The 20,474-nt window shown below is 35.2% G+C and overlaps 1 pseudogene; it reads left to right on the top strand.

Moving 5' to 3' along the window:
* The first annotated feature begins 929 nt into the window (after positions 1-929).
* LOC102011032 lies at positions 930-2,536 on the top strand (annotated as a pseudogene).
* Positions 2,537-20,474: the final 17,938 nt, after the last annotated feature.

Raw genomic sequence — 20,474 nt, 5'->3', positions numbered from 1 at the left:
TATTAATAATCACATTAGATATAAAGATTATTCACATAAAAACATGAATTGTATGCTATATAGAAAAGAAAAACTTTATATTTGAAATACAAAAATACAAAATAATAGTAAGGGAAAAAACTAGTGACCTAAAGAGAGCTGAAGTGGGAATAGTAATTTACAAAAAATAGATTTTTAGCATGTTACTAGAGGGAAAAGGACACTTAAAACTGAAAAAGGATGAGGTCATAATTACATGTCTACCTAATCAAAGAGATTCAAAATATGCAAAGCAAGATGTGACAGAACTGAAAGGCGGTGAAGAAGATCAAACATTTATGGAGATTTCAGACTTCAATATCCACTATCAGTAATGGATGGAACAACTAGGCCGAAGACCAGTCAGGAAAGAGAAGACTTGAATACTATTATGAATCAAGTACAGTGAGTAGTCACATGTGGAGCATGCCCTCAGAACACACCCTCTTCTCAAGTGCACATTGGGCATTATTCAAGATAGATCGGACATTATTGCTGTAAAACCTATCTTAAATGATCAAAACCATTCAAATAAGTTCCTTGATTGTAATGGGATGAAATTAAAAGTGTGTTTGTAAAATTCACCAATAGAAAAATCAAAAGGGAAATTATAAATTATTTTGTGATGATGGAGGTGAAACACATCTAAACTTATGGGATGCAGTTCAATAAGTGCTTAGGAATTTATAATGATGAATGCCCATTTTAAAGAAGAAAAAAATTCTCAAATCCATTACATAACCTTCTACCATAAGACGCTAAAAAAAGAAATATAAGTCTAATGTAGAGTCAATGGAAGTAATAATTAAAGTAGAAATAAATGACAGAGATTAAAAAGGAATACAGAAAAGCAACCTAAAGAAAAGTTGGGGTTGAGCTTTCAGAAAGACCCAGTGGCTTTGGCTGAAGAGATGGCAGTCAGGCAACATGGCAGATCTAAAGAAAATTGCATTTTAGAGCCTATAAATACTACAGTTCCACTGGATGATGGTAGAAAATATGTTCTGATGACTTAGCAGATTACGTCTCAGAATCTGCAAGTAGTGGTCAGGCTCAGCAGGTTGTGTGCCCTTCAAATTCCCCCCAATATGTTCCTTCACAAGAACAAAGGCTCATCTCTAGTCAGAAACCAGTGCAGAAGAAATTGCAGGCTACCAGTGTGCTTGGTCATGTCTCTCAGGCAATGAATAATACCCAAAACAGTGATCAACCACAACCATCAGCACCCACAGATAATCCTGAAAGGAAGTGGAATCAAAACTGAGAAATGAAGACTCAAAAAAGAGACAGTGAACTTTGGAAGGTTTTGACATTTGTCTGCCACTGGGTAAAGGAAAGTTTGGTAATGTTCATATGGCAAGAAAAGAAAAGCAAAGCAAGTTTATTTTGGTTCTTAAAGTGTTGCTTAAAGCTCAGCTAGAGAAAGCAATAGTAGAGCATGGGCTCAGAAGTAGAAATATAGTCCCAACTTTGGCATCCTAATATTCTCAGGTTGTATAGTTATTTCCACAATCCCACAAGAATTTATCTAGTTTTGGAATATGTACTCCTTTGAACATTCTATAGAGAACTTCAGAAACTTTGCAAGTTTGATGAGAAGAGAACTGCTACCTAAATCACAGGCTTGGCAAATGCCCTAACTTGTTGTCATTCAAAGAGAGTTATGCATAAAGACATTAAATCAGAGAACCTGTGTCTTAGTTACTTTTCTCTTGTTGCTGAGAAAAAATACCCAGCACCCAAAATTAAGGAAGGAAAGGTTTATTTAGCACACAGTTTGTGGAGGTCACAGTCTGTAATAAGCTGGCTCCAAGGCAGGGTGGCAGGGCATAGGAACAACACTTCAAGGTGGCACAAGACAGCAAAAGCAGCAAAAGCAAAAGGGGGGAATAAGTGTTTTTCCCTCCCTTATATTGTAAGCAGGGGCATGTAGCACTCACTTAATTTCCATGCCCTCTTGTTGCACAGGCTCATCATGAATACAAAGTAAGGATCCTGCCCCCTGCTCAGTTACTTAGTTAACCTTCTAAACTGCTCACATTGACACAATGAACAACATCCCAGAGTGGTAAAGGCATGTCCTTTTCACCCCAGGATGTAGAACTGCTGAGTCTTTAGCCAAGCCTCTAGACTCCTCAAGCTGATATAGTATCAACCATAACAACCTGCTTCTGGGATCAGCTAGAGAGTTTAAGATTGTAGATTTTGGGTGGCTGATACACGGTCCATCCACCAGGAGAACCATGGTGCCCAGGACTACCTGCCCCTGAAATGACTGAAGTCTGGATGCACGATGAGAAGATGGATCTCTGGAGCTCTGGAGTCCTGTTCTATGAGCCCTTAGTTGAGAACCCTCCTTTTGAGGCACATACACCAAGAGACTTACAGAAGGATATCACACATTGAATTAACATGCCCTGCCTTTGTGACAGAGAGAGCCTGAGACTGCATTTCAAGGTTACTAAAGCATAATTCAAGCCAGAGTCTAACTCTAGGTGAAATATTTGAACACCCCTGAAGCACAGCACATTTGACCAAATCATCAAATTGCCAAAAAGACAAAGAATCAACTAACAAACAATCTTAATTATGCAGGGGAAGAAAATCCTTGCATTAGGGGTGCTGGGTAATCTTCAGGAATGTGCTCCAGCATTTACGTTACTGTTGATTGCCTGCCTTCAAATTACAGCATCACATGAAGTTTTACTTGTCTTACTGAACCTTCAGTGCCTTGGTCTCTTGGTTCAGAAAGCTCTAGTGCAATAAACAAGACACTCTGTGAAAGTGCCTTGAGAATAATGCTATTTTACCAGTTTCATAATCCAGAGGCAAGGTTCAATTGCAGTCATACCCACAGTCTGTGCTGTAAAGAGAGTACTTGTGTGAGATGAATTTGGAGTCTTGTTGTTGGGAAAGTGACTACTTTTCTCTGACTTAATCAGCATATGTGCTGTACAATTACTTTCAAGTACGTGTGTGTATGTAAATGTGAGTGTGTCTGTGTGTGAGTGTGTGTATGTGAGCGTGTGAGCATATGAATGTGTGTGTGTAACTTATTGGGTGGTCAGACTTGGGAAGTATATTGGGAAGAATATGGATTCTTTCAAATATTAAAGATTTTTCTGTAGTATTTTTTTCCCATGCATCCCTTTAGGGATGTTCTCATTGTTTATGGGCCCTGTCAAGCTTGACTGGGTTTCTGGTTCCCCTCAGCCACCATAAAATAGGAAAACATGGTTTGCCATGGTCTCAGGAATTGCTTGGGGTGCAGAAGAGAGCTAAAGTCTTAGAGCTTTTGCTAAATGTTAAGGATTTGTTTTTATTGCATTGGAGTATGTCTACATTTGTTAAATTAATAAATAAATATATCAGTGTACTTGGAAAGAAAGTTGGTTCTTAGAGAAGATCAACAAAATTGACAAAAGTTACTCTTGGGGTCACCATGAATAAACAAGAAAAGACTCAAATTACCAAAACCAGAGTTAAGAGCCAACAGTACTTCTGATCTTACAGAAATAAAGAGAAGGATAAGGGAATGCTGTGAATAATTGAATGCCAATAAGATAGGTAACCTAGATGAAGCACAAAAAGAAAAATTTGAAAGCCCAACACTAAAACTGAGTTAAGAAGAGCTAGAAAATCTGAATAGGACTATCACAAGTAGAATGATTGGATTAATATGCCAAATTGTTCCCAGAAAGAAAGGTTTTCATGGCTGCATAGCTTTTTTGTAAGTTTTACCCAGCTAATTCTATGAGTTCAGCAATTTTTTTCAAAGCAAAGACAAATGCATCACTGGACAAACAAAGTAAAACAAATTACAAACTAATCCATTATGAAAATAGGTACATAACTCTTTCTCACAAAGTCCTAACAGTTGTGTGTAGTGATACAGGCCTATAATCCTAGCTACTAAGGCAGCATATGCAGAAGGGTCACAAATTCTAGTCTAAACTGGTCAACATAGAACCTGTGTCTTAGTTACTTTGTCACTGATGAGACATAATTCTTGATACAGCTGTAAGCAGAAAAAGTTTATTTTGGCTCACAGTTTGTAGGTTTCAGTCTGTACTTGGCCGGCTCCATGGCTTGGTTCCATGGCAGAGTAAAATTACCCATGGAATGGCAGGCAGCAAGCAGAGACTGAGGAGGAGAGAAGGAGATAGACCCTTCATGCCACACTCCCTAGACATACCTTCTCGGACCAGTCTTCATTCCCCAACCTCACATTTAGCTATAAACTCATGAATGGATTAATCCACTGACGTATAATGCTATACTTCATTTATCATTTGTAAAACACAAATCATAACAGATTAAACTATGTTAAACATAAATAGATTAAACTATGTTAAAATGACTAAAATTTAAAAAACCCAAAACAGACAATATCAGTTGCTGGGAAGAGGATATGGAACAAATGGATCTGTATCTGGTAATCACAAAGAAATCAGAACTTATAGAGGAATCAAAGGATATCACTACAAAAAAAATCATCAAATTGAAAAGGAAGAGAGCAAAGTAGAAAGCAATAAGTAAAGGAAATGTAATCAGAAAACAAATGAGGAAAATAGCAACTATAAGTCTTTAACAGTCAATAGCTACTTCAAATGTGAACATAAAAGTATTAAATCAAAAGACATAGAATGACTTCATAGATTAAACAAACAGAAGATTTGATTATATGCAGCCTATCAGGGATGTCTTAGCTTTAAAAATCTATGCTGACAAAGAATTAATGACAAGGTGATAGAAAATTAAAAATGGTTGTTGTATTACGTATTTATATCTTTAAATTGGTTGCTCAGATAAACAAATATAGGCATGTAAGAGTGACCAAACAATTAAACATTAACTGCTCCTTTCAACAAAACAATAGAAATCAGTAGTACAACTATCTTAGATATCCTGTGTATACATATATACATATTTCCCCCTTCTTTCTTTCTTTTCTCTTTTCCCTTATCCCAGTTGTTCTTTCCTTGTGAGCAGTTTCTTTCCCTTTCACAATATCTATTGTACCTTTTAGATTTTATTCACTCTTTCAGGTTCTTACACTAGTGAGACAATATGGTGTTTACTCATGCAGGTCTGATTTATTTCACTTATGAGTATTGTTCCTGTGGTCTCATTTACCTATAAAAGCCTCAAGCTTGTACTGTTTTTCTGTTATTTTGTAAATGTCTGTGTGTTAATATGTTCTTGTTCTTTTATTTTTAAATTAAGAAAAGAATTAATGCATCAAAGAGTTGGTTCTTTGAAAAAATAAATAAAATTGATAAACCCCTAGCCAACCTTACTGAAAAAAGGAACGAAAAAACTCAAATCAATGCAATAAGGAATGAAAATGGTGAAATCACTGCAGATCCTGTAGCAATTTTGAAGGTCATCAATACCTACATTGAAAACCTTTACTCTCATAGGATGGAAAATACAGAAGAATGGACAGATTCCTAGGTATATATGAATTACCAAAACTGAATCAAGAAGACATAAAACTCCTGAGTAACCCAATATCACACAATGAAATAAAAATGAAATAAAAAACTTACAAGGAAAGAAAAGCCCAGGACCTGATGGAGTCACAGCTCAATTCTACAAGAAATTTAGAGATGATTTAATGCCAATTCTTCTCAAATTGTTTAATGAAATAGAAAGGGAAGCAATTCTCCCCAACTCCTTCTTGTAGGCAAGTATTACCCTGATACCCAAACTAGAGAAAGACCCAACCAAAAAAGAGAACTACAGGCCAGTCACCCTAATGAACATAGATGCAAAAATTCTTAATACAATACTAGCTAACAGAATGCAGCAAATCATCAAGAAGATAATACACCATGACCAAGTGGTATTCATCCCAGGAATGCAGGGATGGTTCAATATATGCAAATCAATAAATGTAATACATCATATCAAAAAAGCCAAAGATAAGAATCACATGATCATCTCAGTAGATGCAGAAAAAGCTTTTGATACAGTCGAACACTTATTCATGATCAAAACCCTACAGAAAATTGGAATAGATGCACTTACCTCAATCTGATCAAAACCATCTATGACAAACCAGCAACTAACATCATACTAAATGGACAAAACTGAAAGCTTTCATTTTAAAATCAGAAAAAATACAAGGATGTCCACTGTTACCATTCGTATTCAACATAGTTCTGGAAACATTGACCAGAGCAATTAGACAAGAGAGAGAAATAAAAGGAATAAGGACAGGAAAGGAAGAAGTGAAATTATTATTATTTGCAGATGACATGAAACTCTATATGGAAGATCCAAAAACTTCACCAAAAGACCCTTAAAATTAATAAACAAATTCAGTAGCATAGCTGGATAGAAAGTCAACATTCAAAAATCATAGGATTCCTATTCACAATAAACAAACACAAGAGTGAAATTAAGGAAATCTTATCTTCTACAATAGCATCCAAAAAGTTGAAATGATTAGGAATCAATCTAACAAAAGAAGTAAAAGATCTACATAGTGAAAATTTCAGGACTTTAAAAATGTGATGGAAGTGGATTTCAAAAAATGGAAAGATATTTCTTGCTCATGGATAGGGAGAATCAGCATTGTGAAAATGGCCATAATTCCAAAATTGTTGTACAGATTCAACGCAATTCTGATGCAAACACCATTGGTATACCTCACAGATCTAGGGAAAATATTTCTAAAATTCTTCTGGAACCAGAAGAGACCCAGAATAGCAAAAGCAACCCTGGGCAACAAAGGCAAGTCAGGAGGTATCACAATCCCTGACTTGAAATTATACTACAAAGGTTCTGTGATAAAATCAGCATGGTACTGGCAAAAAAAAAAAACAGACCTGAAGATCAATGGAACAGACTAGAAGATATAGACACAATGACAAACACATTCATTCACCTTATCTTTGACAAAGGGGCCAAATATGTTCACTGGAAGATAGCCTCTTTAATAAATGGTGCTGAAGACTAAAACTAGACCTATGCTTATTACCATGCACCAAAAAAACCCCTCAAAATGGCTTAAAGATCTAAATATTAAAACAGAAACACTGGATCTAGTGAAAGAGAAAGTAGGTGGAAACACTGAAGACATAGGGACAGGCAGAGAGTTCAGGAACCAAAACCAAACTGCACGGGAAATACTTCAAAGAATCAACAAATGTGATTTTATCTTATTGAAAAGTTCTTTCACATCAAAAGAAATCTCCAACAGGGTGAAAAGAAAACCCATGAATTGGGAAAAATTCTTAGCCAACTCTTCCTCAGACAAAGGACTCCTGATTAGAACATATAAAAAATTTTAAAATGAGGCTTCCAAAATTCAAAGACCCAATCCAAAAATAGCCATCTGAGATAAATACACACTTTTCTGATGAAGAAATAAAAATGGCAAATAAATACATAAAAAAATGTTCAACATCATTGGTGATTCTACAAATGCAAATTAAAACAACACTGAGATTCCATCTCACCCAAGAAAGAATGGCTATCATCAAGAAATCCACCCATAACAAATGCTAGGAGTTTGTGGGGGAAAAGGAACTCTTCTCCACTGTTGGTGGGAGTGCAAACTGATGCAACCACTGTGGAAATCCATCTGGAGATTCCTCAGTGAACTAGGATTGGAGGCCTCCTTCAACCCAGCTTTTCCCCTTCTGGATATTTTTCCAGAAGAACTGAAAACATCATACCACAGTGATGTATATGGACACATGTTTACAGCAGCACAATATGTAATAGCTACATCTTGGAAACAACCCAAATGTCCATCAACTGAGGAATGTTTAAAAAAGATGTGGTATTTTTATACAATAGCCTATTTCTCAGCAATAAAGAAAGATAAAGTACAGGCTTTTATAGGTAAATGGATGCAAACAGAGACCATACTCATAAGTGAAATAAATCAAACTCATATGTGTAAACATCATATTGCCTCCCTACTATAAGAATCTGAAAGAGTAAATAAAATCTGAAGAGTACAATACATATTGTGAAAGGGAAAGAAACTGTTCAAATAGGAAGAAGCAATGGATGAAGGAGGGGAGAGGAGAAAGAAAGAAGGAAGCAAAAGGTATGTATATGTATACACAAGATAGCTAAGATAATTGTACTACCAATTTCTATTGGTTTATTGAAAGCAACAGTTAATGTGCAATTGTTTGATCAACCTTGCATGCCTACATCGTTATCTGAGCAATCACTTTGAAGATAACATTACATAATATAACAATACTGTTAATGTCCTATCACCTTGTTTTGAAATTCTGTATCATTTTGATTGTTTTTATGCTCTTCTGTTTATGTTTGTTTTTGTAATTTTGGTTTTTTTTTCTCTTTAAAATGAAAAACAAAATTTATATGTATATACAAGGATATCTGGGGAGTGGGTGTATTGCTGGTGTCTGTGGTTTGTTGAAAGGAACAGTTAATGCTTAAATTTTTTTTCCCCTTGACCAGTTTTGCATGCTTGTATCTGGTAGTCAGAATGACTGATTTGCAGACAGCAATATACAATATAAGGATCATTGTTGAATTCCTACCATCTTGTATGGTGAAGCTCTGCATTGTTTCCAATGGTTTTTAAAATTACTTGTAATTGTCTTTGATTATTTGATCAATCTTGCACTCTTACATCTGGTGGACTGAGCAACTTCCTGGAAGATAACAGCATGTAGTTTAACAATCATTGTTAATTCCCATCATTTTGTTTTGAGGTCATGTATCATTTTTGTTGTTTCTGTGTTGTTTTTGTTTTTGTCTTCAGTGTTGTTGTTTGGTTAGGGTTTTTTTTCTCTTAAAATTATTCAAAGTAGAACAGCTATCCAGTCTAGAAATCCTATTACTGGTACTATACCTAAAGAAACTGACATCAGTATTTCAAAAGGAATGTGTGTGGACTTCCACATTCATTTCAACACTATTCATAAAAGTCAACACATGAAATCAAGCAAACTCTTCATCAGTGGATGAATGGAACACACAAATGTGAAGCATATACACCGCCACACACACAGTGGAGTCCTATTCATCCTTATAAAGAAGGAAATTCTGTCATGTACAATAACATGGGTGAACACAGATGATATGATTTTAATTATAATAAATGAGGGACACAAAGAAATATCATATGGTATCACATAGGTTTAGGATTTTTACTTGCTTTATTTTTAAACTGTAGAGAGAGGTATGCTAAAGCCTTTCTGATTGAGATTTTCACCTATTATTTTAAAATTTTCACCTTTTTATTTTTATGTTTTGCTTTTTAAATTTTGAGACCATGTTACTTTTTGCATACAAATTTAGAATTATTTTACATCCTTCATGAATTTAACCTTTTCCATAATATAGTTCTTTTTTCTCTACTAATAGATTGCTGTAAAGTCTGTATTGCTTTATGCTAATATGACTCCACCTGCATTTATTTATTTATTTATTGGTTAGTTTACCTTTTTTTTTTTTTGGCATTTTTTACTTTCAGTATTTCTCTCTTGAAAACATCAAAAAGAGATATTTTTTTCTGCCAGCTGTTGTTACTTGTATTTAAACTGAAGGTTACTATAATGTCAGTTCACCTTACATTATGGATGTAATCCTTTGGAAATGCAGACTTAACGTAGTCATTATTATCAGACTCTCCATTTAGTGTAGACTCTCCACTCTCTTGGACTGTTCTCCTTTGTTCTTAAGTCTTTGTAGCAGCAGTAGGACACCTAAAACCCAAGTTTCATGACTCCATGAAACTCTAAGAATTCTCTTGTCCTTTTTTTCCTGCCTAATGAATTTCTCAGTCAATAGAATAATTCATTTAAATATGTCAAGTATTTATTTCATTCAACACTAAACATGTATCCAGCACTTTGTTTGGAATGGTCATTATAATTAGTCCACTGTTGCACTGGAAAGGGATCTTATACTTTTACAAGTGTGGAAATTAAATTATTTGTGTAAGATCATACAGCTGGCCAAGAGCAGAATCAAGTTTATACAGTAGACATGCATGGTTCTTTACTAGGATTTGTTGTGTACTGTTCTATTGCCTTTAGTTCTTCTAAAATTGTGTGTTTGCAGTTGGGCAAAGTACATGAATTTGCTACGGAGAGGTTTATCTTCAGTTTCACTACTCAGACAGTGATCAACAGTTAGAAAACTAAGCAGATAGAAAACACTGATAACCCTTCCTCTAGAACTGTACTTGGCTCTTGACAAAATGAAGCTTAATTATACTTTGTCAAACACTTCTAAAGACATGATTAGCCTTTCCTTCCATTTATGAATTTTAGAAATATTTTCTCTAGATCTGTGAGGTATACCAATGGTGTTTGCATCAGAATTGCGTTGAATCTGTACAACAATTTTGGGATTATGGGTCTCTTCTGGTTCCAGATGAATTTGAGGAATGTTTTCTCTAGATCTGTGAGGTATGCTAATAGTAGTTTAATAAGAATTGCATTGAATCTGTACAATAATTTTAGGAGTATGGCCATTTTCACAATGTTCATTCTTCCTATCCATGAGCAAGGAATGTTTTTCCATTTATTGAAATCCTCTTTGATCTCTTTTCTCAGAGTACTGTAGTTTTCATTGAATAGATCTTTTGCTTCTTTTGTTAGATTGATTACTAAATATTTCAATTTCTTGGATGCTATTGTGAAATGTATGGTTTCCTTAATTCTCTCTTTGTTTGTTTGTGTATAGGAATGCTATTGATTTTTGGGTGTTGACTTTGTATCCAGCTACACTGCTGAATTTCTCAATTAGTTCAATTTCAGGACTTTAAAAATGTGATGGAAGTGGATTTCAAAAAATGGAAAGATATTTCTTGCTCATGGATAGGGAGAATCAACATTGTGAAAATGGCCATAATCCCAAAATTGTTGTACAGATTCAACGCAATTCTGATGCAAACACCATTGGTATACCTCACAGATCTAGAGAAAATATTTCTAAAATTCATCTTGTTTTGTTCCTGATTTTAAAGTAAAAGCTTTCAGTTTTTGTCCATTTACTATGATGTTGGCTGTTGGCTTGTCATAGATGGCATTGATCAGATTGAGGTAAAGACCATCTGTTCCTCCTTTCTGTAGAGTTTTTTTTTATCATGAATGCACGTCGGACTTTGTCAAAAACATTTTCTGCATCTATTGAGATGATCGTGTGCATTTTGTCTTTGGCTTTATTGATATGGTGTACAACATGTATTGATTTCCAAACACTGAACTATCCCTGCATTCCTGGAATGAATCCAACTTAGTCATGGTGTTAGATTTTCTTGATGGTTTGCTGCATTCTATTTGCTACTATTTTATTGAGTATCTTTGCATCTATATTAATTAGGGAGATTTGTCTGTAGTTCTCTTTCTTGATTGGGTCTTTCTCTGGTTTTGGTATCAGTATGATGCTTGCCTCCAGAAATGAGTTAGGGAGAATTGCTCCCTTTTCAATTTCATTGAAGAGTTTGAGGAGTGTTGCTATTAAATCTTCTCTGAATTTCTTATTAAATTCTGCTGTGAATCCATCAGGGCCTAGGCTTTTCTTTGTCAGTAAATTTTTAATCACAAGGATGTCCACTGTCACCACTCCTATTGAACTTAGTTCTGGAAGCATTAGCCAGAGCAATTAGACAAGAGAGAGGAATAAAAGGAATAAAAATAGGAAAGGAAGAAGTAAAATTATCACTAGCTGCAGATGACATGATACTTTACATGGAAGACCCCCAAAAACTCCACAAGAGGACTCCTTGAACTAATTGAAAATGGCCATAATCCCAAAATTGTTGTACAGATTCAACGCAATTCTGATGCAAACACCATTGGTATACCTCACAGATCTAGAGAAAATATTTCTAAAATTCATCTGGAACCAGAAGAGACCCAGAATAGCAAAAGCAATTCTGGGCAACAAAGGCAAGTCAGGAGGTATCACAATCCCTGACCTGAAATTATACTACAAGGATACTGTAATAAAAATCAAACTGGTACTGGCTAAAAAACAGAGCAGAAGATCAATGGAACAGACTGGAAGACACAGCCACAACCACAAACACACTCAGCCACCTAATCTTAGATAAAGGGGACAAACAAACTCACTGGAAGAATGATAGCCTCTTTAATAAATGGTGCTGGAAAAATTGGCTTGCTACCTGCCAAAGTCTGAAAATAGACCCAAGCCTATCACCGTGCACCAAACTCAAGTCAAAATGGATCACAGATCTCAATATTAAAACAGAAACACTAAATCTATTGGAAGAGAAAGTAGATAAAAATCTTGAAAATATAGGGGTAGGCATAGTGTTCATGATCGAAAACCAAACCACACGGGAAATACTTCAAAGAATCAACAACCAGGATCTCATCCTACTGACAAGCTTCTGCACATCTAAAGAAATCACCAGCAGAGTAAAAGAAAACCCACAAACTTGGAAAAATTTTAGTTGACTATCCCTCTGATAAAGGTCTTCTATCTAGAACATACACAGAATTAAAAAACATCAGTCCCCCCAAATTCAAAGACCCAATCCTAAAATGGGCAGCTGAGATGAATATACACTTCTCAGATAAAGAAATACAAATGGCAAAGAAATACATGAGAAAATGTTCAATATCATCAATCACTGGAGTAATGCAAATTAATACAACACTGAGATTTCATCTCACCCCAGTAAGAATGGCTAGCATTAAGAAGTCAACCAATAACAAATGCTGGCCAGGCTGTGGAGAAATAGGAACCCTTCTCTGAAAATGCACCCTGGAATGGAGCCCAAGTGGAAACCAAGCTATTAGTACAGTAATGAAGTGCTCTGAGGACATGATTAATATGAATAGAACTAGGTATAAAGCTAAATTCTATTTTAATACCACGTCTATGGGTGAAACTCACTTCAGAGTGCTAAATGATTGTCCTCCAAACAGGCAAATGGAAATTATATCGTGTTCTTCATAAAACCAACAAAAGGCGACTTCTTCTCTGGGTTATAGAATATGAACAAACGTAGGACTGGCTGTGATTCCGGATTTGCCCATCTTTTGGGGAACTGAGAGAACTGGGCTTGGGAGCTTGAGAATCAATCTGTCAAGAAGTAAATCAGCACATGTAAATATCTCTAGAAATCACTGACTTAAACTAATTTTCTTGAAAAAAGAAAAAAAAAGTAACAGGCCCAAAATGATATGGTTATTTATTCAAAATCCAAAAGAGATCTGTGGCTACATAACAATCTTTGGTGTGATGATGGAGAGTATGTTGCCTGCTCCACTGTTTCCAAGTGGTACTTAAAAGGGAAGGTATTCAACATGGCTTTGCTCAGGGTGATAAAGACAAGATTTCTATTTTATAGATGAAAATGTGAAACCAAACAAGTCAGTTAATATCCTGGGAATTAGGTCTATGCTGGAAAAACACTTAAAATTTTGTATGGCTTCATTGAAGGAGGCACCATTGCTACCTCTTTGTATGCTAATGTTCTTGGAAGAATTTTTTAAAGTTTAGTTACATTGACAACTGTTTTATCTCAGAGACAAAGTAAGCAGCATAGTAAAATTTCTCTAAATCTTCTGAGCCCTTTGGAAGGAAACCTTGTCCTGAGTACGGAAATACTATGTGTTTATGTAAGTAATTTCAAAAATAAGAAGATAATTTAAGGTGAGGATCACTTTGCTTTGAGCAATTTATTATTCTTTAAGCCAGATCTTATTAAATCATAATTCAAGTACTCAAAGTTATTCATTTGACTGTATTGATAGAGGTGTGAATATTCTTTCATATGTGAAAATTGCTGGTAGATTATAATGGATTCCTGCTACAAAGTGCTCATTAAAAGTGTATCATCACAGATAACCTAAGACATTACCTGTGTGTTTCACTTTCATGCATATCCGGTAAAGAGAGGACTATACGCTAAATAGCTCATCTTGGCAACCTAGAATCAAAGATTCCCACAATGGTCAGATTTTAGTTACTGAAGAGACTGGAAATGATTCTGAGTCACTTTTCACATGAAACTGAAGGAAATATAACTCAAATCATAGAACCATTGCACAGTTATCTTTGGCTTTAGCTTACTTAGCCTACAATTATTTTGGTAACATCTCCCTACTATTTCTCTGTGAAAATACTTCCTCATTGCATTGAATCTTGGTGGATTTTAATAATTAAAGACTTCTATCTCCTACTTGTCCTTGTCATGAGAACTACACTCAGTCAGCCTCTATGTCCTGAAACTGAGATAGTTGAGAAAATTGTTCCTAATCTGATCATTTAGTCTTCCCTTGGGTTCTGTTCACCATAATATTTCACAAGATATAGTCATATTTTGTGTAAATTAAATGGAACCTGTCTATTTCTATTGCTTATAGCCAGAACACCTATAGCCAAACACCTAGATAAAACACCTAGACCTTTATTAATGACAAAACCTTTACCTGGGAAAAATGTAGCAAGTTCAAGAAACTTTGGGAAAGGAACTGTGAAAGAAATGCTGAAGGAAGGGCAAGTGGCATGCACATTGGAACAGGAAAAAAGAACATAATTATTAGCTTCATGAATAAAAATACGAAGGTCTAGAGGGAAGTTATTTACTGAAAGTAAATACTGCAAGCACTAGAATTAAATTGTCCTCCATTTCGTTTGCTTATATTTGTATCACTTTTTATCTTCTCATGAATTTTGCTTTCACATTTTTTAGGCTTTTAACATGAACTATATTTATAGCTTCTTCCAGAATTATATTATTTACATCAAGTAATCATAGATATTTTTTAAAAGCTTAGCTCAAAACCAAACATACCAAGCTATAATCCTCTTCTGTCTAACTGACACATTCTAGCCCTCTAAATGCCATCTAAGCATCATTGCATCTGTTCATTCTTACTTCTATGTTTTGATTTTCCCCTGCTTCTTCCAATTTTATCAGCATCCTATGTGTGCCAAAGAAAATGACTGATCTTGACAAAATTAGTCTGACCTGTATCGTGGGGGAGTCAGACCCATTCACACAAAGTCACATTTACTGGCAAAGGAAGCAGGAATCAAACAGATTAGACAAGGATAGTGGACATTTATTCTAGTTTTGCAGTTGAATTCAAATCAAATCTAACTACAGTAAACAGGTACAAATGAAATATTTTTAGTGTTTCCAGCATAGGGCCAAATTTTCTGAAAGCAAAGAAAATGTATAATTCTTTATAGAAATTTTTAAGGTTTGTAAGACAAACTTATCTATGTGCTAAAAACAAAAGAAAACAATCACATTTAATCACACTTTCTATCTCATTAATTGATATTGGATGTTTAGGATTTTTATATCTTCTTGATTTAACCTTTGTAATTTGTACATATCTAAGTATCTGTCCATTTCTTCTGAGTTTTCTATCCTATGGGAGTAAAGATTTTCAAAGTAAGTATTAATGATCTTCTGTATTTCTGTAATGTCTGTAGTAATTTCATTCTTTTAATTCCTTATTGCATGAATTTGAGTTCTTTCCTTAGTTTTTTTTATAAGATTGGCTAAGGCTTTACCAATTTTATTTATTGTTTCAAAAAAACAACTCTTTGATAATTTTTTTTTGTAGAGTTTTGTTTGTCTAAATTGCATTGATTTCTGCCCTGATCTTTATAATCTCCTCCCTTCTTTGGGCTTTGAGCTTGACTTATTCTTCTTTTTCTAAAAGTTTGAGGTGTAGCATTAGGCTATTTACTTGTTCTCTGTTTTCCTTATGTGTGGCTTTGCCAGTATAAATTTCCCACAGAGGACTGCTTTCATTGCATCCTACACATTATGGTAAGTTGTATTTACATTCATTTGTTTGTAGGTATTTTCTAATTTCCTCTTTAATTTCTTCTGTGACCCATTGGTTGTTCAGGAGGTTGTTGTTTAATTTCCAAGTGTTTATGGTTTTTTGGAGTTCCTTTTGTGGTTAATTTCCAGTTTCTTTGCACTATGGTCAGATAATGTGCATGGGATAGTTTTAGTTGTTTTGCATTTAGGTAGGTATGCTCTATGGGCTAGAATGTGGTCTATTTTAGAGAAAGTCCATGTGCAGCTGAGAAAAATGTGTATTCTGTTGTTGTGGAACATTCTGTGTACATCTACTTAGTTCATTTGTTCATAGCTTTGGTTCAGATCTATTATTTCTTTGCTGATTTCTTGTCCAGTTGACTTATCTCTTTGTGTCAAAGGGTATTGAGGTCCCCTATTACAATAGGGGACCAATATTAATTATTTGGGTTTTCATGTCTATTAAGATTTGTCTTATATGGTTTGGTGCTCTGATATTTGGTGCATACATGTTTATGTTTGTTATCTCTTCCTCTTGTAGTTTTCCCCTAACAAGTATGTAGTGACCTTCTTTATCTCTTTTGATTGTTGTTGGTTTGAAGTTTACATTGTCTGTGAACATAATAACTACACTTGCTTTTTCCTGGGTTCCTGTTGCATGGAGACTTGTCCATCCTTTAACTTTCAGTCTATGGATTTCCTTTTGAGCAAAATGTGTTTCCTGTATACAGCATATCCTTGGATTTTGTTTCTTAATCCACTCTACCAGTATGTTTCTTTTGAGTGGTGAATTGAGGCCATTTGCATTTATGGTTATAACTGATATATGTTGACTTATCATTGTCATGTTATTTATTGCTATTGTTTTCCTACTTTTTCTACCTGTTTAATTGCTTGCTCTGCTTTAGGGTTCCTTTCTATTGTTGTTCTTGAAATTGCAGTCATTTTTTTCTCTGTCTAGAATACCTTTTAGTACTCTATAAGTATGGTTTTGCACTCCTGAAGTTCTTCCATTGTTCTTTGTTGTGTAAATATTTCATTTCTTGGTTGAATTTGAAGAATAGTTTGGCAAGATATATCAGTCTTGGTTGGAAGCTGTTTTGTCTCAGGACCTGTAATACTTTGCTCCAAGTTCTTCTGGATTGTATGGTTTGTGCTAAGTTGGCCATGATTCCGATGGGCTTTCCTTTATAGGTTATCTGTTTTTTTTCTCTAGCAGCTTTTAATATTCTGTTCTTTTGCTGGATATCTGTGATCTTGATTATTATATATCTGGTTGTAGTTTTATTTTGGTTTATGACTAGTTGGAGTTCTATAGGCCTCATTTACTGTATATCAGATTCTGTTTCCATGCTTGGGAAATTTTCTGCTGTTATTTCTGCAAATATTCTTTTTATTTCATTTGTGTTGCCTCCTCCTGTTTCATTGACTCCTATTACTTGTGCATTATTCCTCTTTACCTCATCTTGCTGCTGTTGAATTGATTTTTCCTGGTTCCTTGATTTTTAAGAGATCCTTTCTTTCAGGATCGCTAGCTGCCATGCTGTCTTCAAAATGTGAAATTCTATCTTTGGCTTCAGTCAAGTGGTTTTGCCACTTTTCAATGGAAGCTTTGATTTCTGGGTGTCTCTTTGCATCTGTTTCACGCTTTCTAGTTCATTCCTATATTGTTCATTTAATGTTTCTGTCTGTTGCCTATTTTCATCTTTTTTTTTATATATTTCTTTAGATATGCTTAGCAATTCTTTCGTTATTATTGTCATTTGATTTCTTGCCTGAGAGATTAGTTCTGATCTGATGTCTTCTATGGCCTGATGGAATTGTTTCTTCACTTCCATTGCAATCATTTCAGCAATTTCAGGTGTGTGTTTACCAAGTTCTCCTATGTCGATGTCTCCTGGACTTGTTCTGAGTGGGTGGTGTTTTGAGATTGTGTTTTAATCCTTCATCTTGTCATGTTTGATACTGGAGGCAGAATGCCCATTTTCCCTCTTCTTTGGCAGCTCAGCAAAGGTCACTAGTGTCCCTAGTTTTCCTGGTTGTTTGACTTGCCCCTCAGTGTCCGCTGAGACGTGCTGCTTAGTCTGGGGTCTTCTGGCAGACGGTGAAATGTATCTAGTTTTCCCAGGTGTCTGATGCAAACTGCAGTGTCAGTTGATGGCAGACCGACTGATCCAGTGTCCGCTGGATGCTCAGGGAACACGTTTGACCCAAAAGAGGGTTGCACCGGTGGCACAATCCTGGACCAGTGGTCCTGTGTCTCCAGGCAGTTCAGGGTGCAGGCAGAACACAGACATGAATAGCAGGGTCAACAGTTTGTGGACCACCTGATTCCCTGTCTCCAGGCAGCTCACGGCATGCACAGGATTCAGGATTGAGCTGTACTGGCAGTGATCACGGACAGCCTGTCTGTGACCTCTAAGAGGTCAGGGCACAAGTAAAGCCCAGACATGAACTGCGGTGCCAGCAGCTTGTGGACCACCTGCTCTAGTACCTCAGGTGGTGCAGGGCTCGCACAGGGAGGGCCCAAACATGAACCCGCGTGTTAGCAGTTTTGTAACTGCTAATTAAGACATAGTACACCATCCCCAGCTACAGTGTCTGAAGGACAATAATCATATGTTAAATATGTATGTCTCCAGGTTAGTACTTGGAACCCTGATGACTAAATTTTATACTATAGGGAAATATTACATAAACAAAACCATGCAATCCTATGACAACTACAACTTCCTTTTTATTGTTATAAGCATGGATGTTGATGGCTCTGGTGTAGCATTTTTAGTTCTGCTTCAGTAATATTTCTCTAATTAACTTTCCTCCTTCCTTCCTCTTCTTCCATACATAGCTTAGCCTTATACAATTGTTTTGTTACCTTCTGGTCATCCCTTCTTTTTATGTGAACAAATTCACTCATTGACCTTTGATTAGAGTCTCAAATATAAAGTTGGTAACTTTGAAAAAGATTATGGAAGTTACTTTTCTAACACCTGCAGTAGTGCTTAATCCAGGGACTGACACGTGGTAAGTGCTTAATTAATATTTGGGGATTGGTCACTACAATCTGTTCAGAGAAACATTAATCAGAACCTCTCTATTGACTTCCTCTTTCTAGTCAATGTCAATAGAGCACTATTACTTTCTAAGTATTTGGAAAAGAGAAAATGGTGGTGTTCTTTTACCAGCATAAAGATTTTAAGGGGCTTGAAAGGTTATAAATATTTACATATAGTGATTTCTTACTTTTAGCATTTTTCTAATAGACTAAGTTAATAACAATAAATATCTATCTAGGATGGGTTAAATTAATTATTGAATATACACACAGCCTATTAAAATCATGTTTCTAAGGGGAATGATTGACCAGTGGTGCTAAGTTGCAGTGAGACAGGATGAATCTGGTGTTCTGTTGCATAGTCAGTTAACTATAAATGAAGATAATATACTATATATTTGAAAGAAAAAATGTAACAGAAGGAATTTTGAATATTTTTATTGTGAAGAAATGATAAATATTTCAAGAGATAGATATGTTTATCCTTAAACATTACAGAATAAATACATACATCAAAAGATCACATGATAGCCTATGTTGTAGTTAAGATCTGAAATATCCCTCCAAATCTCATAGTTTGAAGGTTTGGCCATCAGTGTCACAATCTTCAGAGGTGCAGCTTTTGGGACATGATTGGATTATAAGAGCAATGCCTTCACCAATAGATTAATCCATTCTATTTGTTTCTATTTTATAGTTATGTAAGACCTAAAATTTGAAGATTAACAAATTTAAGACATTGGTTTAGTATGATGTAAAATATAGAAATGTAACACAATACTAAATTCTTCATTAAACAGTAAAAGTTTAAATCTAATTAAATGTAATCAATATTTACATCTGGGCTGCATTAAGCTTCTGTTTAAAGGAATATATGTATATACTTATGGGTTCCTATATGTACCATACCACATATATAAACATACAGAGTACATAGAGTATATTATATAGTATAGTTAATAGTATATATCATATGTACTACTTACACATATACCATCGTATAACACACACTATATTATATATTATATAAGCATATAAATTTTTGATTATTAGACTTCATACATAACCAACACTGTGGTAATGAACAAACTTCAGATGCACATTTTAATGATGAATTGTTCAATTACTTTGAAATCTATAGAATACATTAAAATGAATAAGATCAACATTACAGGAGAAATCTAAGGTACATAGCTATAAATCTAACTGTAGGGAGCTCATTGGTCTCTCAGTATACCTCAGGGAGGAACAGCAGTGGGTATGAGGAAAATAGCAACAAGAGACAAGAGCTGGGGTCAGGTGGAGTGGCCTCTTACCTTATGGGCAAGAGCACTGAACAATAATAGTGAGGGTGTTTATTTATACCCTTGAAAGTTAGTATCATAAGAGGCAATGTTGCCTAGAGACTAATGGCTGAAATTGTCCAGGCAGGATGTTTTTCTCAAAACTGAGGTAGCTTGACTGCTTGAGGCACTCTGGATCTGTCCTGACCTCACACATATGACCAATTTCTAGCTCCAGCTGCTCCCAACATCTAATATATTTGGAATAAGGAACACAGCATTTTTCATTTATTGTGCTGCTACCATACTTTTAACATACTTTAAAAGTTGATGAGTACAAATGTCTTAG

Source organism: Chinchilla lanigera, unplaced genomic scaffold (genome assembly GCF_000276665.1).
Source record: "Chinchilla lanigera isolate Chin_1 unplaced genomic scaffold, ChiLan1.0 scaffold00030, whole genome shotgun sequence".
NCBI lineage: Eukaryota > Metazoa > Chordata > Mammalia > Rodentia > Chinchillidae > Chinchilla > Chinchilla lanigera.
Note: the sequence above shows the minus strand (reverse complement) of the source record. Positions and strands in the feature narration are given on the sequence as shown.